The sequence below is a fragment of the Capra hircus genome, chromosome 17, assembly GCF_001704415.2.
Source record: "Capra hircus breed San Clemente chromosome 17, ASM170441v1, whole genome shotgun sequence".
Classification (NCBI taxonomy): Eukaryota; Metazoa; Chordata; class Mammalia; order Artiodactyla; family Bovidae; genus Capra; species Capra hircus.
Genome location: NC_030824.1, coordinates 16784769 through 16810735, shown reverse-complemented (window position 1 = coordinate 16810735; position 25967 = coordinate 16784769). Strand labels below are relative to the sequence as shown.

The following is a 25967-nucleotide window of genomic DNA, read 5'->3' as shown; positions in this document are numbered from 1 at the left end:
GCCGTCTAAGGGGTCGCACAGAGTCAGACACGACTGAAGCGACTTAGCAGCAGTACATAAATTTACCATGAAATTCGGAATAAAAAGCAGTCAGGTTTAATGTATTATACACTAATACTCCTAAGCCACATTCTCTACTTAGAATCTGATCTTTCATATATTGATGAATAAACACGTGAGCTACCACAGGGTGGCATTGCCTCCCGGCCAAAAGGTTGTTTTCAGCAGGATTTTCATCTTTGTACACAACTAGCTGTGTTATTAATCTTTGTTGTGTTTTATAAGAATGAAAACTGATTTTCTTAAAAAGTGCTGATGCTAGTGAGAATACAACTGAGCCACACTTGGCCATCATGAAGAATACCAAAGGCAGTACACTTTTAACTTCAAATATTGGTCAATAATTGTGAAAGAGAGAACAAAATTAAGAATATATCTTACCCTCTTTGCTCCTCCGTCAGAGACAACCACCATCCTGTACACGGCCACACTGCCCAGCAATAATTGCCACTACCCTGCATGGCTAGTAAGCACTAGCAATGGGGCTGACTGATGCAAACTGAGAAATGTTCTAAGTATAAGCACACACTGGACTTTTTGAAAACTTATTAGCATGAAAAAAATAGTAAATTATCTCATTAATTTCTATATTATTATATGTTGAAGTAATATTTTGCATATAATGTGCTAAAGAGAATACATTATGAAAATTAATGTCAAATTAAAAGTTTATTTTTATTTTTAATTAATGTGAATACTAGGAAATTTTAAATGACATATGTGGCTCACATTATATTTCTATTGGACAGCACTGGTATAGAGGTTTTCATGGGTCCACAGAACTCTTGATGATTTCAGTCTAAGACTCCTTTATCGTGAGCAAACGAGTGCTCAAGAAAAATCAGACATCAAAGTCAACATACCATCTCCTACTCAATCCCTTGCAACATCAAGTTAATTGTTCAACATTAAAATTGATTTCTATCTAATTTCAAACGAACTGAAATGGTTTGCTATTCAAACTAAACTAAAATCCAAACTGAAAGTCAGATATATATATTATTAAGGTTTTACGTAAATATAAATAAATGAACTTTTCTGGAATGATCTATAAGAAATATAGTTGTTTCTGAAATAAAAAAGACTGAAAGTGATCTGTGAACAAATGGGAAAATTAAGCTTTTTACCTCACACTATTCTGTATTATTTAAATTTTATTTTTATAATGAGCATGTATTTATTTTATAACAAAAAATATTAGGAAATTTATAATTCTTAAGGCTTTCTGAGCATGAAACACCCTCCTTATATACACGTTTAATGTTTTCTTCCAGTTGTATTGGGATATTATTGTCCCATGGTTCTATCAAAGTTCAAGGTGTGCAGCATAATGATTTGACTTTCAGACAACATGGAGTGACTTCATCGTGAGTTCAGTGAGCATCCATCATCTCATGTGCCAGGGTGCCTTGTGCTCGGTTGTGTCCAGCTCTTTGCGACCCCACAGACTGCAACCCGCCAGGCTCCTCTGTCCGTGGGATTCTCCAGGCAAGAATACTGGAGTGGGTCGTTATTCCCTTCTCCAGGGGATCTTCCCAACCCAGGGATTGAACCCACATCTCCTGTGTCTCCTGCACTGCAGACAGATTCCTTACCCACTGAGCCATCTGGGAAGCCCATTATCTCATATATAAACAAAATTAAATTGAAAAAAAATTTTTTTCCCTTGTGATGAAAACTCAGGATTTGCTCTTTTAACACGTTTCCTATATAACATATAGCAGTGTTAATTATATTTATCATATAATTTAACTTGTATACTACATTCCTACTATTTAATATAACTGGAAGTTTGTACCTCCTGATTGCCTTCATTCAATTACCCCTCACCCATTCCTGCCTCTAGTAACCACAATCTGATTTCTTTTTCTATGAGCTTGTTTCTGAAGTGTAAATGGGCTATATGTATATTTTTTGTACATTCAACTTACACACTTCAAAGAACATATCTGGTACAAAAGTAGCAAGGTGCTTATATATGCATCTCTGAAAAGCTGACTTAACATAAAATGAACACATTAAACTGTTTCTCTGGTAATGGCACTTAATAAACAGAAGTGGAACACATCCCGAAAAAATAAGAGGAAACAGAGCTGGAAGACAGTAAAGAGATTGACAAATAACTTATCACTTTGTGGCAGAACCTTCTCATCTCTTATGACCAACCAACCGGCAAATTTCATGTTTTTTCCCTCCCCCTTTGGCCATGCTTTGTGGTAAGTTTCCCAACCAGGGATTGAACTCATGCCCCCTGCAGTGGAAGCACGAACCCTTAACCACTAGCTGCCAGGGAAGTCACAAGGCAAAGTTTCACTTTAGGGCAAAATACAAATTAGTTGATCAGATATGTCTGTGATTTGTTTCAAATTATTAGTGGGGTGTGGGTGTGTGGGTGTAGGGAGGTGTGTCGGGGTGTGTGTGTGAGAAGAGTAGATGAAATAAGGCTGACCATGAATGGATAACTGAAGTTGAATGAGAGATACACTCATCCTTCTGCCTGCCACGTGGAGAGCAAAAGCAGTAATGGCATGAGTCGGGAGACAGTGGCTCAGTTAGGAAACAGTGGCAGTGCAGTCAAGAGTGCAGGGATTTGGGATCCAGTGAAACAAAAGGACTCACAGGTTGACTGATGGGGTGCAGAGAGGAAGGCGGAAAGAGAAGCTTCAGGGATGGCTGACGTCTACCCTCCCAGTGAGAAGTATCGCTGTTTTTCAGGCAGTTGGGAGGCTATCTAGAAATTCTTACGGAAGTTTACTGGGATCTTCTTTTGAGGAATTCTTACTTCACCAGGGGTAAGATTTTTACCACGATTTAAATGCAATAATTTGTGTTAAAACATAAAATGCAATTATAGTCCTTATAACTCCATCTGATGAATCATTCATTCTTTTCAAACTACTGTTTGCTGGAGGAAAGAATTTCTTTTTAACCAATCTCTGATCTGAGAGCCACAATTAACTTTAAATACAAACTGGTTTCATCTACAAATGCCCTTCAGAAGAAAACCATTAAAACCTGAGATAATGTTGAGAGTTGATCCTGGCACTCACTAAACAATCTCTCAACAGGTTACAGAGTCTGACCTGGCATAGCCCCTCAACATTAATCAGATATCTCCCAGAATAGAGCATAACCTTTCAGGCACCTGTTTGCTTTTATATGGGAAAAAGAACCCAGGCAAAACTCCACTTGTAAATCTTGTTAGGGGAAAAGGGGATTCAAAAAGCATGTAAACTTTTCAATAAATCTTTGGGGGGAAAAGTCTTAGTACACATACAAAGTTTACTTACACAGACCAAGTTATATAACAGAAAGAGTTGCATTTGGGATTAGAACCAGGCTAAAACCAGAGTAACCTACATTTGAAACCTAGTTTATTCATATTAGGCAGTTATTTCTACAAGAAAACGAGTACTTCCTCTCTTGCATAAGCAAAAGCTTCAATCCACAAAGAGAGAACACTTCTAATTAAACAGTGGAACTGATCCATACATAAAAGGAAATTTCATTGCAGTAAACAACTGTTAAAAGAGAAACTGCATTAGATCTCGAAGATATCAAGCAACAAAGGGTAAGAAAATCCCTAGGAGCAAACGGCTACAATGAACGGTAGGAAACAGAGGTTGAGGGAGGTGCACCCTGCCTCTGGGAAGCTCACCTTCTAGTGGGCAGCTAGACCACTCACTCACAGAGCTAGACAAACAGCTCCCACAAACGCTGCTACTGAAGAGTCAAAAGCAAGTGGTTAATGCTTACAGGGCACTGTGAGAGTGGAGCAAGCTTTCACTAGGAAGTGGCATTCAGATCTGGCCCTGGAAGGTAAGTCAGATTCCCACAGGCAGGGAAGGGTAGTTAAAGGAAAAGAACAGCAAATTAGGTGCTGCTGGGGCCTGGGTGAGTGGCACAGAAGTTAAGTATGCAGTCCAGAAGCTAAAGTTGTGGTGGGCCCCAAACTGCAGTCCAAGAACTTTAAGCTTTATGCTACAGACCCGTGCTGTCCAATATGGGCGCCACCATCCATACGTGGTCATTTAGTTTGAAATGTAGCTAGTTTGGTTTGAGATGAGCTGTTAAATGTAAAATACACTCTGGATTCCAAAAACCTAGTACCCCTCAAACTGTAAAATGTCATAGTTTCATGCTGAACATATATTTCAGATATATTGGGTTAAATAAAACACAGTAATTGAAATTAAGTCATCCATTTCATTTTACTTTTTTAAATGTGGCTACTAAAAATTTTAAGATTACATATATAGTTTACAGTGTATTTCTACTGAAGAACACTGCTCTCGACAATAGAAAATATCAAAAGTTTCTGCGTAGAAGTGTAAAATCCAACCTATATTTTAGAAAAGTAATCTTGAGACCAGTGGAGAGAACAGGTTAAGAGAGGCATCAGCTGTGAGATTTTAGGTTAAAGGTAATGGGAAAAGTAGAATAGACAATCACTGGAAATACAAAGAACATAAAGACACCAGGGCTCTACATCAATACGTTTTGTATCAATTAGTATGAGTGTTATTTCTGGATTTCAGAAATGAGTATTGATTAGATGATTCCCCAGTTAGGAGGGGGTAAAAATGCCTTTAGAAGATACTGACTTCTGTCTCAAGAATGCTGATTTTCAGGCACCAGTGGGGTATTTTTGTGGACATGCTCTGTATGAAGTTGGGACCTTAGATTATGCAGCTAGGAAGGCAATCAGGGCCAATTCTTTGACAAAGGTCTAGTACTGACCCCATGGATACTCAAGGAGAATAGAGCAAAAAGTTTAAGGAGTTAAGGGGAATTTTATCTTAGGAATAAGAAATGAAATGAAATGTTAGTCACTCAGTCATGTCAGATTCTTCACCCACTGTCATGAAATTCTCCAGGCAAGAATATTGGAGTGGGTAGCCATTCCCTTCTCCAGGGAATCTTCCCAAACCCAGGGATGGAATCCAGGTCTCCTGCATTGCAAACAATTTTTTTTTTTTTTTACCATCTGAGCTGCCAGGGAAGCCCTAGGAATAAGAATTCCTAGCCAAATACCTCATTTGTGAATTGCATTCTTATTCTAGGCATCAAATTACAAAATCAGATATAACTGTTTAAGTTTAAGGAACAGCTAAGTAACCCAATTTGTCAGAATGATATACCAATAATTTCTTTAGAGATGAAGTGAAGCTGAAAAGGTGGACAGAAAGTCTTTGAATGCCAAGATAAAGAATGTCCACTGAATACAGAAGCTATTTCCTTTAACTCACTGTAATCATCTTATGTCTCCATTCATAACATTTCGTCAGCCCATGTCTAGTTGAAGTGTTTGCTTTACCCTAAGATCCAATTAAAACCATTAATAGATTAAGATAATGGTTCCATATCTGACAGAGCTGAGCAAAAGGCTGAGAGGAAACAACGATAGGGCACAGAACATTCCTTTAGTTGTACCATTTACAATGGGAAATGTCAAGTTTTATGAAGTGGGAAATAGGCAACTAGAGAATATTTAAATTTCTGATTTTTATAAAATATTTTGCTGTTTTCCATAGACTGCTTTTCTACAGTAGGCTTAAAAGAAAGGAGATATATCTTCCATTATTTAAATGTATCTTTTTACAGGAAGAAAATTCTTAAAGTAACAGACAATTTTCATTTTTTTAACTGAACACATTTTTGTCTTTGCCTATGGTTATAACCACATAGAAACAAAACTTTGCTGTACTTGAAAAAAAAAATCACCTAGCTTTTTATTAACTCAAATATTTACCTTTATTCTAAGCCAAAAGTACAAGCGAAAAAAAGATTCGGTAAGTAAGCTAAAACTGTGGAAGCTTAAAAACCCTCTTTTCAACTGCATACGGCCACCTAACTGTGTAGTTGTAAAAGACTCACCTTGAACAAGATTTTGAACTAAGTGACCACCACCAGCCTCAGTTTCTCCATCATTATCCATTATCACCAAGCAGTACGAGGCTGCCATTCTTCTTAAACTCTTCCTACTATACTCATCTTCAGACAGACATGCGATTAGTTATAAGACATTTTCTAGAAGAAAGTGATGCCCCCAAAATAAATACTGTTTCAATTTTAATATAAAAATCAGTGAAGAAAAATTGGTCATTTGTTTTTATCCAACAAAAGCTCTGTCAGAATTTCAGATACTAAGTAGTACCCAAAGGTAATAGAGTTTTATTCTTGCATCTTTGATAATCTTGAGGCCTTTTACATTGAACCTCATACTCCCTAATGAAGCAAGATGGTTCTACAGGGTTGTTTCTCCATTAGTGAAACACACCTCCTATCTACTAGAATGGGTACTTGATAGTGAACTGAAACTCCAGAGGAGAAACTGAGTTAAGTATCTGGCTGGATCACAAGAGGTGAATAATAAAAGCAGCAGGAGTCCCTCTGTACCCAACGCATAAGGATGTCTGGTGTTACCCTTTCTGCAGTGAATGCTCATCTAATGAGGAACTGGTTAGGCAGTAGCTATTGCAGTGCTACAGCTGGCTTCTTTTCAGATGCTGAGGGTCTTCTTCAAATACGAAATCTAGTGTTCTCAGAACCAACACTGTGGAGAGACATCACAATCTGAAGCATTGTAACTAGAGAGAAATGAGAACGGAGTATAAACTCACTTTCTAGCAAATAGAACAGATCACACTTGTATCAACAATCCTGAAGCCTCAACTATTTGGGCATTAAGAACACTCCCCTGTGATTCAGGACTGTGAAATGTATCTGCAAATAATTATCCCGAAGGGAACAAAAAGAAGGATTACTGGGAAAATGTATTTAAGAGTTGATTTATTCAGAAAAGTACAATTTGCTTTGACTAAAACTCCTTTCAGTTCTCTAGAGGTGAAATTATATAGATTATGACGTCCTTCCTGCTTTAACAAGCAAGTGATATATTCCCTATGCAAGGTTTCGCCGAAGTAACCACTATGCATCAGTCACGATGAAACATGCATCTTCGAATTCTCCAGATACCAAGTCTACGTCAAGAACTCAAGATCTCTAAGTAAAACAGCTAACTCAAAGCTGAGGCAATAAAGCTGAAAGGATGGAAGAAAGAATGGTTCAAACTCTGTGATAAAATGTGTGAAAAGGGAACCTGGCAGCAAAACTCAAATTGTGCTAAAGAAATAGTACTGTCTAGAACAGTTAACCGGAGAAGGCGATGGCACCTCACTCCAGTACTCTTGCCTGGAAAATCCCATGGACGGAGGAGCCTGGTAGGCTGTAGTCCATGGGGTCGCTAAGAGTTGGACACGACTGAGTGACTTCACTTTCACTTTTCACTTTCATGCATTGGAGAAGGAAATGGCAACCTGCTCCAGTGTTTTTGCCTGGAGAATCCCAGGGACGGGGGAGCCCAGTGGGCTGCCATCTATGAGGTCACACAGAGTCGGACACGACTGAAGCGACCTAGCAGCAGCAGCAGTAGCAGAACAGTTAACAAAGCTCAAAAATGGACTCAAAGGAGGAATAAATGACCTATTTTATGTTTCAGAATTCTAAAGAAAATAGCCATTCCTTTCTAGCTCAGAAAACATGAAATTACTCAACAATTAATCAAATTAAAATGCACACACATACATTTACACATTTACACCTGTTGTCCAGAATAATTCATTAGTTAGAGATTGTAATCTCCAGAAGATGATTAGGAAATGACAGCGTGACGGCAAAGAAACTCAAAGTCAACCTTTTTAAACAAAAAAGTGTTCTTTTCTCTAACTTCCTTTACCTCTTCTGTTTAAATACCAAATATTTAATGTGGAATGATGTATTTGGACTTAACTGTGGCTGAGGATCTTGGGTACCTTAAAAGTTGAGGGTGAAGTCACAGATAAAGGTCACTTCACTCTTTTCTGAGCTGCAACAGTATCTTATTCAAATGCTAAATGCTGTTGGCAATGCTTTTTGGACAGGAGGAAGCAACAGACAAATCATCTGGGTGTAGGGGGTCACACTGATTTTAAGTTAAAAAGAGTAGACACAGGGCCCTTAGTGTGTTACAGAATTAATGGCTTCTATTAAAGCTGAGGATTTTCCATTTCTAGATATTAGGAAATGTTACACAATGCCTAATAATATTTAAATAAGAAAGTAACAACAATGAAAGTTCAGCCATCTGATATGTGCCTTATACTGGCCCTTTAAGTAAACAGAAGAAATTTCCTTCCATTTATGAGATCTAGAATTTTGGTCTTAAAGGTTGGCTTAATATTCATAACAATTAACATAGGGCTTCTCTGGTGGCTCAGTGGTAAAGAATGTGTCTGCCAATGCAGGAGACAGGGCGGGGGGGGGGGGGGGGCCGGGGGCGGGGGAGTGTTCAATCCCTGGGTTAGGAAGATTCCCTGGAGAAAGAGGTGGCAACCCACTCCACTGTTTTTGCCTGGGAAATCCCATGGACAGAGAAGCCTGTGGGCTACAGTCCACGGGGTTGCAAAGAATCAGACATGACTTAGGAACTAAACAACACCCAAAGAGGATACTATTTTACCCCCTACTTTCTTCACCCCTCTATAAAAATAACAGCTGTTTTTTACTAAAATACCACCCTCTGGGAGAGGTCAAGTCACATGCAACCCTGTCAATAAATGCTTTTTTTTTAATTAACAAGTGAAAACAATTCCTTTGATTAAGGCCAAATGAGGAACTGACCCTTAATTTCTGAATACTAATTATGTTTTCAACATATTGTTCAATTAAGTAATGACCTTCAGGTGGCAAAACAAGTAATTTTTTTTCTTCTTTTTATTTTCCATCCTTTCTCATTTTTTCAGTAATGAGTACATGTTACCTTTAAGGGAGAAATGATAAACCATACAAATTCAGTGAGAACTGCATTTTACACTTACATTAAATAGTAAAGCTAGTCAACATTTTATTGAGTATTTCCTATATGTAAAACATTGTGGTGAAAGGGAGCCAAAGGGATTTACATATAGTAAAAGATTTCCTGGCCAGAGGAACTTAAAATCAAGTGCTGTGATGGGGGAGTAGGGTTGAGAGGCTTAAGATAACTGGCTATAAAAATAAATAAATAAATAAATATGCACCACTAAAACCAAAACTAAGGAAGATCAGATTACATCCGGCTGAAGAAATCAGCAAAGTATTAAGGGAGAGGTGTCTGATTTGAGCCTGGAAAGATGAAAATACAAGTTGTTCAAGAGGAGGCTGAGGAGAGAGGCATTTCAGACAGCTCCCTGTGATTTTTACTAATATGAATAAAGTACAAGTAATAAAGGTGAGGTTACAGCTCTAAGAGCAGAGAAATCTCACCTTCAGGTAAACACCTATCATCCCCCTACCACGAACCTCTAACCTGCAATTAGCCAAACAATGCACTGTGGGAGTTAAGGCATCTGGGAGGTCCCTCAGAAGCAAAGGGCTGGCCTGATGCCAACAAAGTTCCAGAGGCCTACTAACAGTTCAGCAAGGCTCACTGAGGTCTTTCTCTGTTTTAATCAGGGGGCTTTGCTCAATTATTAGCCTAGGAATAGTTATAACTAACTGATGCTTTTGAACTGTGGTGCTTGAGAAGACTTTTGACAGTCCGTTGGACAGCAAGAAGATCAAACAAGTTAATCTTAAAGGAAATCAACCTTGCATATTCACTGGAGACCGATGCTGAAGCTCCAATACTTTGGCCACCTGATGCAAAGAGGGAACTCATTGGAAAAGACTCAGATGCTGGGAAAGATTGAAAGCAGGAGAAGGGGGGCGACAGGGGATGAGACGGATGGATGGTATCACCCACTCAATGGATATGAGTTTGCGCAAACTCCCAGAGATGGTGAAAGTCAGGGAAGCCTGGCGTGCTGCAGTCCATGGGGTCACAGAGAGCTGGACATGACTGAGCAACTTAACAATGAAGGGCTTCCCTTGTGGCTCCGCTGGTAAAGAATCTGCCTGCAATGTGGGAGACCTGGGTTTGATCTCTGGGTTGGGAAGAGCCCCTGCAGAAGGGAAAGGCTACCCACTCCAGTATTCTGGCCTGGAGAATTCCACGGACTGTATAATTCATGGGATCACAAAGAGTCACACATGACTGAGCGACTTTCAAAAAAAAACAGTACTTAGACCCAACAAAGATTATCTCAGTAAAACACGTGTCCGACTCTTTGCAACCCCATGGACTGTAGCCTACCAGGCTCCTCCGTCCATGGAATTTTCCAGGCAAGAGCTGGAGTGGGTTGCCATTTCCTTCTCCAGGGGATCTTCCTGACTCAAGGATCGAACCTGGGTCTCCTGCATTGCAGGCAGACGCTTTACCATCTGAACCACCAGTTCAGTTCAGTTCAGTCGCTCAGTCATGTCTGACTCTTTGCGATCCCATGAATTGCAAAACGCCAGGCCTCTAAGTGAATCGTCTGTGGCATCGAAGTCATTATAAACACACTGGGCAAGGGCACAGGCTTTGGAGTCAGATCTGGGTTCAAATTCCAGCTCCAGGACTTGGATGAGGTGTCCTAAGGGCACCCTGGGTAACACTTTGAGCCTCATTATCTTCACCTGTAAATGGGAATCAACTCATGAACATCAAGTCCTGGTGTGAGGGAACAGGGATAATGGTGTAAAGATTGCCTCATTACACTGCTCAGCTCATGGCCAACACGCAGTAAATGAGTGTTATGCCTCTCTTTAAAAAGGCCAAGTTATAGACTGTGTATACAGACTCTGCAGCGATCAGAAAAAAAGAGTTCTTTGGTCAGTGTCGGCTGCAAGCTTGACAAACACTGGACTATGGTTTCAATCAAAAGACAATTCCCACTCATGAATAACATCTAAAAGATGAGTGGTCCATTCAGCTTTCCTGGTCACACATCCACCACCATTCAATATTCCATTAAACATTTAACAGCAACATTTTCAAGCACCAAGGAACAAATCTGTATTTGTCTCCAAAAAATACACAAATAAAAAGATTCACCTGCATCTTGAGGAAATAAACTAGCTTTCTTATTCCAGAAATGACTCTGAAGTAAGCTTATTTAACAAATATCTCTTAAGCACCTGCTGTATACAATGTGCCAAAGTTCACACTTTGAAATTTATCGTTTTAAGTGGGGACTCTTATAACTACTACTAACACATAGATGTTAGTAGACCTAACGATCTCCTGAGCCTACTATGGTAACAGCAACACCTCTATCATAACATTCCTCTCCTTATTGTGACCCCCTTCAAGGGCTGAGACTTTCTCATACTGGTAACATCTTTCATCCCCGAGTGCTAGCAGGGTTCCCATCCCAACAGTTCTGAATTCCTGCTGCACACTGAGATGACCTGTGGAACCCAAACCCCACCTACGGAGCCAGTAGGCCCAGGATAAGCCTGGGCCTCGTAACAAAGTTTAAAAATCCAAACTGTGCAAGAGATTCTAACAAGACTCAGCTTCTTCCACACAGTAAGGACTCCATAAAGACCAGATGGACACGTGCATGCCCAAGCCAAACGATTGTGCCTCTGAAATGCCTCTTCTACCAATCAATTCCGTTTTCAATTTCCAAAGTCGACTCTTGCATTTCCTAACCCAATTACAGGCAGCCAAACCCAGCCACACTTGCAGGCTTGAAACCTTAAAGAAGCTTCTAGAAGGTAAAACCTCAAAATTAACTTCAATTTCTCTTTCTCCTTCACCCTCTTTGTCCAATTATCATTAAGTCCTGGTGATTCTATGTCTGCGTTGTGCCTGAAGCCCAGCTACTTCCCAGTGTCCCTAGTTAAACCCCATTCTAGCTCAGACCATTTCAGGAGCTTCCTAATTGGTCTTTTGCCTTCTGAGCTCTCATTATATCCTCTCTACCTTTTTTTTTAAACAAGACTGCTACGTCCATATTATATTTCTCGTCAAATACCTTCCATGTATATACACTTATTTACTTGTATTTCTAAGAACATTCTCTAGAAGAATATATAAAAAACTGTTATCACTGGTTGCTTCTGGGAGAGGAACTTCTGCAGCTAGGAGACAAGGGAAACCTTACTGTATGCATACTTTTGAATTCTCAATACCTTCTGCATTCTGTACCATTCAAGTGTGTTGCTTCTTCAAAAAACAATCAAACTAAATCCAAAACAACAAAAGCAAATACACCTTCTATAGCTTTCTACCAAAACCGAAAAACAAAACGACACCCAATATGGCAACTGTGACCTTTGACAACTTGGTCTTAATCTGCTTTTTAACATCAATTCTCAGGCATCCTTCCATCTCCACCTTGCCAGCCCAAACTACTCTCTAGCCTGAAAACAGCTGTATTTGGGAAGTCTTCTGTGCCTCTGCTGATCACTCAATCTGGAGAGCCTTACCAATCCCTTCACTTCACTCAATTTATTGAAAAACCGATCTCTGGAAGCCCGACTCCATGTTTCCACATCTCAAAAAGTGTATGCATTCTTTTATACTGTTCCTGTGCATATGTGAACTTCTCCATGGGGCTATGAAACGTCAGAGCCTAAATCTGTTTTGTTCTTGGGTCTTTTCCACAGCATCTATCAGGGACTAACAGGAAACAACCAGTAAACAATGAATTCAGTGATTGTACTGGTAAGTTAGAATACTGAATTCTTGTATACCAACTTTCACCTGAGCACTTCAAAAAGAGAAATCCATTGGGGGTGGGGGAGAGGGATAAACTGGGAGACTGGGATTGACATATATACACTACTAAAATAGATAACTAATAAGAACTTACTAAGAACTTACTGTATAGCACAGGGAACTCTACTCAATACTTTGCAATGGCCTACATGAGAAAAGAATCTAAAGAAAGAGCGGATATATATATATAAGTGATACTTTGCTGTACACCTAAAACTACATTGTAAATCAACTTTATTCCAAAGAAAATTTTTAAAAACAAAGAGAGAGGGAGGAAATGAGCCCATTACCTCATCCTACAGGTGCACAAGGTGTCGTGCCCTCCTCTTACAACGTTAACCTAAGCCTGAATGGAAAGACACTTGAAAAGGAGTCTTGGAGATGACACAGCACCCAGCATTCTTAGCCACTAACTGGCTGTAGGACACTGACCAAATAACTTCTCTAAACTTTAGTTTTCTCAACTGTGAAATAAAGGGCAGGAGGACAAATTCTCTGCAGAGTTTCTAAGATTCTAAGTCACAATGTCTGGATCACAATAAACTGGAAAATTCTGAAAGAGATGGGAATACCAGACCACCTGACTTGCCTCTTGAGAAACCTGTATGCAGGTCAGGAAGCAACAGTTAGAACTGGACATGGAACAACAGACTGGTTCCAAACAGGAAAAGGAGTACGTCAAGGCTGTATATTGTCACCCTGCTTATTTAACATATATGCAGAGTACATCATGAGAAACGCTGGGCTGGAAGAAGCACAAGCTGGAATCAAGACTGCCGGGAGAAACATCAATAACCTCAGATATGCAGATGACACCACCCTTATGGCAGAAAGTGAAAGAGGAACTAAGAGCCTTTTGATGAAAGTGAAAGAGGAGAGTGAAAAAGTTGGCTTAAAGCTCAACATTCAGAAAACTAAGATCATGGTATCTGGTCCCATGACTTCATGGGAAACAGATGGGGAAACAGTGGAAACAGTGACTGACTTTATTGTTCTGGGCTCCAAAATCACTGCAGATGGTGATTGCAGCCATGAAATTATAAGATGCTTACTCCTCGGAAGAAAAATTATGACCAACCTAGACAGCATACTGGAGCTTCCCTGGTGGCTCAGAGGTTAAAGAGTCTGCCTCCAATGCGGGAGACCCGGGTTTGATCCCTGGGTTGGGAAGATCCCCTGGAGAAGGAAATGGCAACCCACTCCAGTATTCTTGCCTGGACAGCATATTAAAAAACAGAGACATTACTTTGCCAACAAAAGTTCATCCAGTCAAGGCTATGATTTTTCCAGTGGTCTTGTATGGATGTGAGGGTTGGACTATAAAGAAAGCTGAGAGCCAAAAAATTGATGCTTTTGAACTATGGTGCTAGAGAAGACTCTTGTGAGTCCCTTGGACTGCAAGGAGATCCAACCAGTCCATCCTAAAGGAGACCAGTCCTGGGTGTTCATTGAAAGGACTGACAATGAAGCAGAAACTCCAAAACTTTTGCCACCTGATGAGAAGAGCTGACTCATTTGAAAAGACCCTGATGCTGGGAAAGATTGAGGGCAGAAGGGGACAACAGAGGATGAGACAGTTGGATGGCATCACCAACTCGACGGACATGGGTTTGGGTGGACTCCGGGAGTTGGTGATGGACAAGGAGGCCTGGAGTGCTGCAGTTCACGGGGTCGCAAAGAGTCGGACATGACTGAGTGACTGAACTGAACTGAAGTCACAATGCAAGACAAGGGAGCCTGTTTTAGAAACTCTATAAAATAAAAGTTAATAGGCACGTACTAAGTCACTTTAGCCATGTCCAACTCTTTGCAACCCTATGGATGGTAGCCCGTCAGGCTCCTCTGTCCACAGGATTCTCCAGGCAAGAATACCGGAGTGCGCTGCCATGTCCTTCTCCAGGGGATCTTCCCGACCCAGGGATCAAACTCATATCTCTTATGTCTCCTGAAATGGCAGGTGGGTGCTTTATAACTAGCGCCACCTGAAAAGAATATCACATTTACTGTATGAAGAATATTACATTTACTTTTGAAACAAACATTCCATTGTAGGCTTCTCAATTTATCCTTTCCCATTAGTATACCACCTCATGTATGTTTTCAGAGAATTTCAATAATGATTTAAAAAAACAATGTCCCATATCCTTTTACTTCAGTTTTAACCATCTGACTAGAATGTTGAGGAAGTTTTCTCTCCTTTAGTGAAAGTGAAAGTGAAGTCGCTCAGTCGTGTCCGACTCTTTGCCACCTGTGGACTGTAGCCCACCAAGCTCCTCTGTCCATGGGATTCTCCAGGCAAGAATACTGGAGTGGGTTGCCATTTCCTTCTCCAGGGTTTTCTCCTTTAGGCCACTGACAAAAAGGAAGGCCAACCATTTTTCAATTTGAAATTCTGATAAAATAAAAGATAGCTATAGATTAACTGGCTTCACTGAATTCAGGCAATCTGTAAATGATTTAGTATATATGTGTAGAATTTATTCACAAAACACATCAAAGACCATTAATTGTTCAGTGAATTCAGTGTACAGGAACAAGAAAACTAAGATGAATGTGGCTTCTCAAGAATTAAGAAGTGGATTTTTAAAATAAGACATCTCTGTTTATATTTTCTCATTTCATAGCAACACTGATGACCATATTGCCAATTAGCATTCAACCTAGAGGCCATGAACAGTTTTCTTGTGTAAATAGTTTAAATCTATTTTCTAATTCAAAACTGCTACCCAAACACTGATGTAAAAACAGAAGCACTCTTTGTTTGCTTCATTCAGCATAGCTAACCTTTTGCATCTGCCTCAAATGACGGCACAGACCACTTTGATAAGTCAAAAACCTACTAGGGACAGCATCCTTCAAAGATCAAAATGTACAGTCACAGTAGTACAAAAAGAAAGAAGTTCCATGATGATGAGGGAATGAGCAAAAAGAAATGAGTAAAAGAAAAATCAGTGCAAAAATGTGTTGGAACTGGCTTGAGTCAAAATAGTACTCAGTCGCTAAGCAGAAAGCACTCTTTGTAGCAAGTCACTTTTGTAGTCTCTGGCAAAGTTTTTGCAGTCATTTTGTAGTCCGTGGGATTCATACCAACAATTCAATCAATTCTAGAACTATTCACCAGCTATAAACTTATTCACCTCAAAAATAACTGTTTAAGAACCTAGTAAATTCATAAATTGTTAAATATGACAGACTCAAGATCAACAATAAGCTTATATATATATATTTTAATTTTTCCTTATTTATTTTTGTTGCTCTGGGTCTTCGTTGCTTTGCACGGGGGCAACTCTAGTTGCAGTGTGCAGGCTTCTCATGTTGCAGAGCACGGGCTCTAGGCACTCAGGCTGCAGTAGTTTTGACAGCGGGGCTCGGTAATTGCAGTTGAGGGCTCTAGAGCTCAAGCTCAGTGGCTGTGGCGCAGGGGCTTATTTGCTCCGCAGCACGTGGTATCTTCCTGGACCAGGGATCGAACCTGTGTTCCTTGTACTGGCAGACAAATTCCCATCCAATGCACCACCAGGGAGGTTCCAACAATAAGCTTACTGATGAGAGTAATTTCATAACCAATGGAAAGGTATGAATTTGAACAACTTTTTTGGAAGGACCTACACTACTATTTAAATCAGAAGCCTTTCAAAAGTTCATAGCCTTAGACTCAGGAACTCCTCTTCAAGGAATTTATCCTAAAGAAATATTCAAATGTACAGATATTTACTCTAGTGTTACTTGTAACAGAAAATTGGAAATAATCTAAATAACTAAAAATAGAGGACTTCATGGGCTATATATGCAGTAAAATATACCTAAGATTATTAGTATGGAAATATGCTCAATTTACATTACTTATTAATAACATTACAGAGCAGAATATATAGTAACCTGATCTTATTTGTTAATTTGTATACATACAATTGTATATACACAAAAGTTAGCGGAAACCACACTGACTGTAACTGAGTTATAAGTTACAAGTATTTCATACTGTGCTTTTGTTAACGTGTTACTTTTTATAAGCACAAAACAAAATCATTTATTTAAAAGCACTAGATTCGAAAGAGAAAACTTAGGTTCAAGTCCCAGCTCTGATACTAGCTATACTAACCTTACTGATGAGTCAACTTTATAGATGAGGAAACAGACACAGATTAAGCAGAGGTAAGAGAAACTATCTCATAGTTAAAAGATTAAATAAGGTAAAACATAAAAATACACTGTAAAATCTAAAGCACTGAATAAAGCACTGGTAAGTTGAATCATACTTTGTGTCAGATATTGAACAAAGGCTTAGGAGAAAACAGAATGAAGTATCTTTAAAGAAAAGTTTCTGCTCCTTCACTGCCCCACCCCCACCACCACAGCATTCCCTTAAAATTCAGTTTGGGATCCCATTCAAAAGTGTTTAGCATTTTCTTTAAAATTTTAAACTGGAAGATCGGTGCCACTTGTCAACTCAAGTTTAAATGAGTAAGTGTGTGTTATCAGCCCAATGCCTTTTGCAATGCGTCAGTTTCTGCAAAAAATGTCTTGATTTATGATGCAATTCTGTGAACTGTGTGAACTGTTTAATAACAGGAAACAAATGCTTTTATATCTCAGAGAGATAGAAAACTAATAGATTTTAAAAATATTTGACAACTCTCAAACAAGACAGATCACTGAATTTAATACAAATGACAAAAATTAGGATATAGGTAACCAGTTCTTAAAATGAGACCAAAAGTTAACACTAGCTTTGAAAGGCAAACTTAGAAAGCACATCATTCTTCAACTGACAGAAAAGTAAAACTTCTTTAGACAGAACAAACTGTCAACTTACTCTTCCAAAGCATTTTCCTGAAAATTCTGACTTAAAGTCCCAGTTAAGGCCTCTCTAAAAGGCACAGGGACCTTTATAAAATGAATTTGACATTTAGCTTGAACTTGACATAAGCGTTTATTCAAAGGACATGGTTGTAGGTCAAATACTCTGACCTGGTGTAGTGGTTCTTGAGTCACAGGGGTACAAACTCCGTTTGGACACTGTTGCAACCATTCAGGTCATGTATTGGGCAGTTTCAGAAAGCAGGGCTAAAGTTCAGGAACAGCCTCCTCTAATCCAGGTTCCCTCAACTCCTCTCCCCCCAAAACACCCACAGCACAAGCAGCTAATATCTACCTCTTACCTTCTTCTACAATTTAAAACCTTTTAACAAAAGTATATTTTCTAATAAGTACTGTCATGCATTTAAAATGCAATTACTTGCTCTATTAAAAAAAAAATTCATCCAGATTCCTTTAAGGAGATTATTAACAAACAGAGAGAAGCTGGAAGTTAGGAAAATTTAAAACCTAAGCTTGAGAATTCCTAAAGACTGACTAAAAGAAAAGCAGCTCTCTCTGACAGTGTAACAAATGAGACAATGACTTTAAAAATAACATGCCTTATACCTTATGAAAAGAATAATATACCTATGTAGCAAAATGAGAAAAATATCAGTGAACAGGATTTAAGAAACAAACAGCAAAACTCCTCTATCCGTTAACCCTGTAATCTATTACAGAATGAGAGAATACCATGAAGAGTCGGAGAGCAACTAATCAGCAGCTATTTTTTCCGTCAGTAGCTTCTTAAACCCTGCTGTTTCTACGAGTCCTGGAAGGCTCTTTTACTGAGCCAACAATTCTCATACTTCCTTAACATTCCACAATTTTCTCTCGAAAGCAAATAGATTATTATAAAATCCAGCATATTTAAAGTACTGATTGATCTCAGAACTTATATATCTGATTGCTGACATTTAAAAAATATTCCCCCTCTAGTAATAATTATATTAGAATGATATAAAATAGATATATAAAGACAACTATATTGCTCACAGTTACAGAGTTACAATATGACTAGCAATTTCATTTCTTGGTATATACCCAAGAGAATAGAAAATATGTTTACAAAAAAACTTATACATAAATGTGTCATAGCAGCTCTATTCACAACAGCCCCAAAGTAGAAACAACACAGGGTCCATTAACAGATATTTTCAAATGAGGCATACCCATATCAGAATCGCATTCGGCCATGAAAAGGAATATACACTACAGTGTAAATAAATCTTCTAGTACTGCTTCTGCTTTATATTTTGGGGGTTTTTTGGCCATGAAGCATGTGGGATCTTGGCTCCCTGACCAGGGCCTGAACTGGCATCTTCTGCATTGGAAGGCAAAGTCCTAACCGCTGGACTGCCAGGAAGTCCCAATATGGGTAAATTTTAAAAATCTTATGCTGAGTGAAAAAAAGTCAGACACCAAAGACCACGTACTACATGATTTCATTCACCTGAAATGCCCAAAATAGACACATCTGTAGTATCAGAATCTACTTTCTGTTGCCAGGGGCTGAGGGAGGGGAGTTGGGAAGTGACTAATCATTAGGGGTTTTCTCGCAGAGTGATGAATATGTTCTGGAACTAGTTAGCGGCAGTGGTTGCACAACCTTATGAATGTTGTGTTACTGAACTTTTCACTTTAAACAGTGAATGTCATGGCAGGTGAATTGTATATTTAAAAAAATTCAGTCAGGGTCATGTTGGCTGAATGTTGACAGGTAGGTCAGGTTGAATTCTGACTTTCAGAAAATTGTGACTATATAAATGATGAGACTGGTTTCCTGACACAGCTTGAAATCTAGATAAGGGAAATTCAAATGAGGGCTTCTTGAAAGGCTGGAATTAGCACACATACACACTCCTCCAAGGTGACTAGTACTTTGTTACAAGGGCAACTCACTTTCAGATATAGAGCTTTTATTTGATCAAGTATATCAAAATTACTATGACTGTCGGAAAACATCAAATTCTACCTAACCAGTTCACTTTCTATATAAAACTTTGATCTTTATATTGTTCAAGTAATCCTCATACTTTAAGACAACTACTTTTTATTAAAAAAATTTTTTTGTGTGTGGTCATGCTGAGGGATTTACAGGATCCTAGTTCCCTGACCAGGTATCAAACTTTGTACCCTGTGCAGTGGAAGTGTGGAGGCCTAACCACTGGACTGCCAGGAAGTCCCAAGACAAACTACTTTTAAGACTGGCACAACTCACAGAAACATTTCACATTCCTGGCCACAATCAAAATTTTATCTAGAAGGTACACTTTTATTTCTGTTTAAGGTTTCAAGTTCAGTTCAGTCGCTCAGTCATGTCCAACTCTTTGTGACCCCATGGACTGCAGCACACCAGGCCTCCCTGTCCATCACCAACTCCCAGAGTTCACCCAAACTCATGTGCATCGAGTCGGTGATGCCATCCAGCCATCTCATCTTCTGTTGTCCCCTTCTCCTCCTGCCCCCAATCCCTCCCAGCATCAGGGTCTTTTGCAATGAGTCAACTCTTCGCATGAGGTAGCCGAAGTATTGGAGTTTCAGCTTCAGCATCAGTCCTTCATGAACACCCAGGACTGGTCTCCTTTAGGATGGACTGGTTGGATCTCCTTGCAGTTCAAGGGACTCGCAAGAGTCTTCTCCAGCACCAGAGTTCAAAAGTATCACTTCTTCAGCGCTCAGCTTTCTTTCAGTCCAACTCTCACATCCACACATGACCACAGGAAAAACCATAGCCTTGACTAGACGGACCTTTGTGGGCAAAGTAAAATCTCTGGTTTTTAATATGCTATCTAGATTGGTCATAACTTTCCTTCCAAGGTGTAAGCGTTTTTTAATTTCATGGCTGCAATCTGCCATCTGCAGTGATTTTGGAGCCCCCAAAAATAAAGTCTGACACTGTTTCCACTGTTTCCCCATCTATTTCCCATGAAGTGATGGGACCGGATGCCACGCTGTTAGTTTTCTGAATGCTGAGCTTTAAGCCAACTTTTTCACTCTCCTCTTTCACTTTCATCAAGAGGCTTTTGAGTTCCTCTTCACTTTCTGCCATAAGGGTGGTGTCCTCTGCATATCTGAGGTTATTGATATTTCTCCCAGCAATCATGATTCCAGCTTGTGCTTCTTCCAGCCCAGCGTTTCTCATGATATACTCTGCATATAAGTTAAATAAGCAGGGTGACAATATACAGCCTTGACGCACTCCTTTGCCTATTTGGAACCAGTCTGTTGTTCCAAGTCCAGTTTTAACTATTGTTTTCTGACCTGCATACAGATTTCTCAAGAGGCAAGTCAGGTGGTCTGGTATTCCCATCTCTTTCAGAATTTTCCACAGTTTATTGTGATCCACACAGTCAGAGGCTTTGGCATAGTCAATAAAGCAGAAATAGATGTTATTCTGGAACTCTCTTGCTTTTTCCATGATCCAGCGGACGCTGGCAATTTGATCTCTGGTTCCTCTGCCTTTCCTAAAACCAGCTTGAACATCTGGAAGTTCACGGTTCACATATTGCTGAAGCCTGGCTTGGAGAATTTTGAGCATTACTTTACTAGCATGTGAGATGAGTGCAATTGTGCGATAGTTTAAGCATTCTTTGGCATTGCCTTTCTTTGGGATTGGAATGAAAACTGACCTTTTCCAGTCCTGTGGCCACTGCTTAGTTTTCCAAATTTGCTGGCATATTGAGTGCAGCACTTTCACAGCATCATCTTTCAGGATTTGAAATAGCTCAACTGGAATTCCATCACCTCCACTAGCTTTGTTCGTAGTGATGCTTTCTAAGGCCCACATGACTTCACATTCCAGGATGTCTGGCTCTAGGTGAGTGATCACACCATCGTGATTATCTGGGTCATGAAGATCTTTTTTGTACAGTTCTTCTGTGTATTCTTGCCACCTCTTCTTAATATCTTCTGCTTCTGTTAGGTCCATACCATTTCTGTCCTTTATCGAGCCCACCTTTGCATGAAATGTTCCCTTGGTATCTGTAATTTTCTTGAAGAGATCTCTAGTCTTTCCCACTCTGTTGTTTTCCTCTATTTCTTTGCATTGATTGCTGAGGAAGGCTTTCTTACCTCTCTTTGCTATTCTTTGGAACTCTACATTCAAATGGGAATATCCTTCCTTTTCTCCTTTGTTTTTCACTTCTCTTCTTTTCAGAGCTATTTGTAAGACCTCCTCAGACAGCCATTTTGCTTTTTTGCATTTCTTTTCCATAGGATGGTCTTAATCGCTGTCTCCTGTACAATGTCAGGAACCTCCATCCGTAGTTCATCAGGTACTCTGTCTATCAGATCTAGTCCCTTAAATCTATTTCTCACTTCCACTGTATAATCATAAGGGATTTGATTTAGGTCATACCTGAATGGTCTAGTGGTTTTCCCTACTTTCTTCAATTTAAGTCTCTTAAGGTTTCAAGTTAATCAAGCTTAAATAAACATTGTCCAGTTTTACAAGAATTACTGTAAAACTCAATACAACTCAAAGCCAGAACTTAGATGGCCTACACCATGCTATCTTTTTTTGAATAAACTGTGGTTTAGTATACAAAGGAGTTTTGCTGCACTTCAATTATGAGTCATAGAATGAATAAAGAAGTACATACACACACACACACACACCCTTAAGGGAGAAAAGCATTACCAGAATGATTTAACGGTACCAAAAGACACACCAGTTCTGAACTCACCTATCTTGTCAAGAACACTTAACCAGTGGTGTAACAGAAAGAGGACTGGAACAGGGAATCTTGGTGCTAGTCCTAATTCTGCCATTAACCTTGGCAAAGTAACCTTGTGGCGTTACTCCTAATGAAGTAACCTTGGTAAAGTCATTTGACCCTCTGCAGACTTCTGTCTTCTCTTCAGTAAAATGAAAGAATCGGATTCCAAGGTTTCTAAATCTTACAACCCTCAACAGTCTTTGATTCTATTGTTAAGTAGCTTAGGGCTGTGAGAGGCCCAGCAATTACACACTAGGCAGCTCCCATATTTTTATGTACTTAGGCAACCACGCCGCACTGAGTAACAAGAGAACCCAGTATTAGTCACAGGGAAGAAGGAAAAAGAAAAGTGCACATAGCTCCTGCTGGTACTGGTTTACTCCTGTTGGACCTAATAAAGAGAAAGCACCTTTGCCAATTTTCCAGGGGATAGGAGTGGTTCCTATGTCTCACCACACCCACCATAGTTGGTTTTTCCTAAAAGAAATCCAGTGGGACTCTACAAAAATGTTGTAAAGCAGCAAGTACTTTTAGTCACTGCATGACTAACAGGACAGATAATTCTAAATTGAAGAAATAAAATAGCTTTCTCTTTCTAATACAAAAAGAAATAAACAGCTTTCATTCCAAAGAGTCCTAGATAACCACAGTGAGTTACACAGATAACTCAGCAATAAATAGCGTCAACCCAAAGAAAACTAATTATCTATAGAACTAGAAGGTTCAAAGCACTGAGGTTCAACATAACATTATTCAACACAGCCTCTTTTTTTTTGGCTGCTCCATGTTGCTTGTGGGATCTCAGTTCCCTTGTGGTGTGCTGTGCTTAGTTGCTCAGTTGTGTCCGACTCTTTGGGGACCCCATGGACTGTAGCCCTCCAGGCTCCTCTGTCCATGGAATTCCCCAGGCAAGAATCCACTGAAGTGGGTTGCCATTTTCTTCTCCAGGGGATCTTCCCAACCCAGGGGTCAAACCCACATCTCCCACACTGCAGGCAGATTCTTTACTGACTGAGCCACCATCAAACCTGGGCCTCAGCAGTGAAAGCACTGAGTCCTAACCACTAGGCCACCAGGGAACTCCCACAACATAGTCTTTAATGCAATTCAGTTTACAACTCCAACTTTCAGAGTAAAAAGCAGTATTAAAAACTCACTGAGGTTCATTACCTCTTCCATAGCAAGAGATAACCAGATCTGCCTATAATGGGGGGGATGGTGTCACTAAAACAGAGGAGTCATCATCATATGAATTGGTTTGTGGAAACCAAAGATCAAATGAGGCCAACTCAGAAATTGTATCAGGTGGCTCTCAAGATGGCTTTCTGGAAGAACTGCTCCAACACAGACAGTCCTAGAGAACCTGTGTTCCCTGATTTGCATACAATTCTCTCTCAAAACAGCTCTTTGTCAAATATGGCCAAAGACCATCCCTAGCTCACATAAGCCATCATCTGTCTGGTTATGTCTAGGAACATTCCCTTCAAGAGGGGCTACAGAGCTGTAGTTCTTAATCTGGTACCACCCAAAAGGACCTCTAGATGGACCTCTAGGTGGCCCATAGGTGGATTCTATGTACTTCACGGGGTCTCTGAAGTCTCCAAAGGCCTATGCAAAATTCTGTCTCTATGCACATTTCTGAAGAGAGAAAGTCTTTGGACAGTGAACCAAGCAAAGTTAAGAACCACTGGTTTCAGCGCCAGATATAAAACAAAATATCTACTGAAGGTGGCCATGTGAATAAAATGGGAAGTAATGTCCACTATTTGAGATGAAAAATAACAAAGAGTGCTATCTTTTCAAAACAAAAAGAAAATATATGATGGTCACAAGTTTTTGAGGATCAGGTAGTCCACTTCCCTCATCCTCTAGTCTAGAGGAGGAAAATGAGCTGAGAGGCTCTTGCCCAAAACCACAGATCAGAGAGTGGAAAAGCTGAGTGCCAAACCAGGCTGGGTTTATGCCAGGATGGTATGTTTATACATTTTTCAAAATGGGTTTGACCAAAGTTTCACATATCCTTATGAATACCCCACTCCATTAAGAAGGTAGCCTTCAAAAAACTTCAAATCAAATTTCAGCATAGGCATCTGACACATTAAACTATCCCCTGAATCATTAATCAAATCACAGATCTTTCACATAAGCCAGCACACAGCAGATTTTTAAGGGGAAACCTTAGTGGCTCAATATCCTCTATCCTATTGCACTATACCAGCAACTTGAAAAAGCAGTACAGGTCACAAGCTTTTAACTGTGAAGTGCCTCGACTGTAATGAAAAAAGAACCACTGACCGACCTTTTAAAAAAAAGAGATATCGGTGCTTCCCCAGTGGTTAAGAATCTGCCTGCCAATGCAGAAGACATGGGTTCAATCCTTCGTTCAGGAAGATCCCACATGCCACCGAGCAACTAAGCCTCTGCATCACAACTACCAAGCCCATGCACCACAACTACTGAAGCCAGTATGCCCAGAGTACATGCTCAACAAGAGAAGCCCCTGCCTGCGGCAACTAGAGAAAGCCTGCGTGCAGCAAGGAAGACCCAGCACAGTCAAATAGAAATTAAATAAATAACTAAACTCTTAGTCAGGGTCGAGCTGACTTTAGAGTGATTTGTATGACTTCAATTTTCAAGTTCCCCCAGGGAACTCTACTCAGTACTCTATAATGACCTACATGGGAAAAGAATCTAGAAACAAGCGGATATATGTGTATCTGATTCACTTTTGTACAGCAGAAACTAACAACATTGTAAATCGACTATAATCCAATAAAAATTTTTTTTAAAACTTGCAAGTTCCCTTCTAAGGAGTCTTTGCCTAAACACTAAATGATTTTTTCCAACCTACCTAAAGGAGTCTTTCATAAATTAAAATGAAAACAACTTTTCTAGTGCTATCTTCATACACAGTACATGAGTAAAAGCAAAGATAATAGACTTATTCTGAGAGCAAATTAAAAAGTAATTATCATTATAAAATTACAGGACCTTGTGTTCCAATGCCAAGCTTTGGCTCAGTATATGCAATTTAAAGTAGTCAAATTACTCAATCTCACCTGAGAAGTGAAAACAAAGCGACATTTGAACTTGAGTTCAATGACAACGTGTCCTTCATTTTCACAGGAAGTGCTCCATTTATTGAGAGATTTAAATGGCATAGGAGTCTGTAGCACACGCACTGCCTCCAAAGACATGCATGATGATGAAGTTTCTGATCGCTTCTGAATTCTATTTAGCCATTTCTGCAAGCTCTAACTCTAAAGACTCCCAACCCCTAAGATGTAACTGGACTAGGCCCTCTGAAGCACCTGTGGCCTGAAATGGCTTTAACCAATTCTCAAGGCTTTCTTGGCCGCAGTGGAGAAGAGGGTTTGACCATTCTATTTTGGGTCAAGGAGACTCTCTTCCACCCTAAGTGACCTCAAGTGGCCAAGATCAGTTGGAAGAATGCACTGCGAGTGATTTTTTACCAGGCCAGCGGCCTCTGCTGCAAGACTCCGACAAGGATGGAGATCTGGTCTTGGATCGAGGCGACGAAAGAATGCGGCTGAGCTGTGCAGGGCTTACGACAGCCAGTCTGCCCGGGAGCCCGCAACCCATAGCCGGGCCAAGGCGTCAGGAGCTCGAAGAAGCAGGGATCCCCAGGGCACGCAGAGGGAGGAGGAAGGGAGCGAGGGAGTGAGAGCGAGGTTCGGAGCCTGCAGGTGTCGCCG

At 39.9% G+C, this 25967-nt stretch overlaps 1 protein-coding gene across 1 annotated transcript in view; it reads right to left on the bottom strand.

Moving 5' to 3' along the window:
• PPTC7 (PTC7 protein phosphatase homolog) overlaps positions 1–25967 on the bottom strand; it is a 42400-nt gene that overhangs the window by 15499 nt on the left and 934 nt on the right. The gene's annotated exons all lie outside the window — the stretch shown is intronic.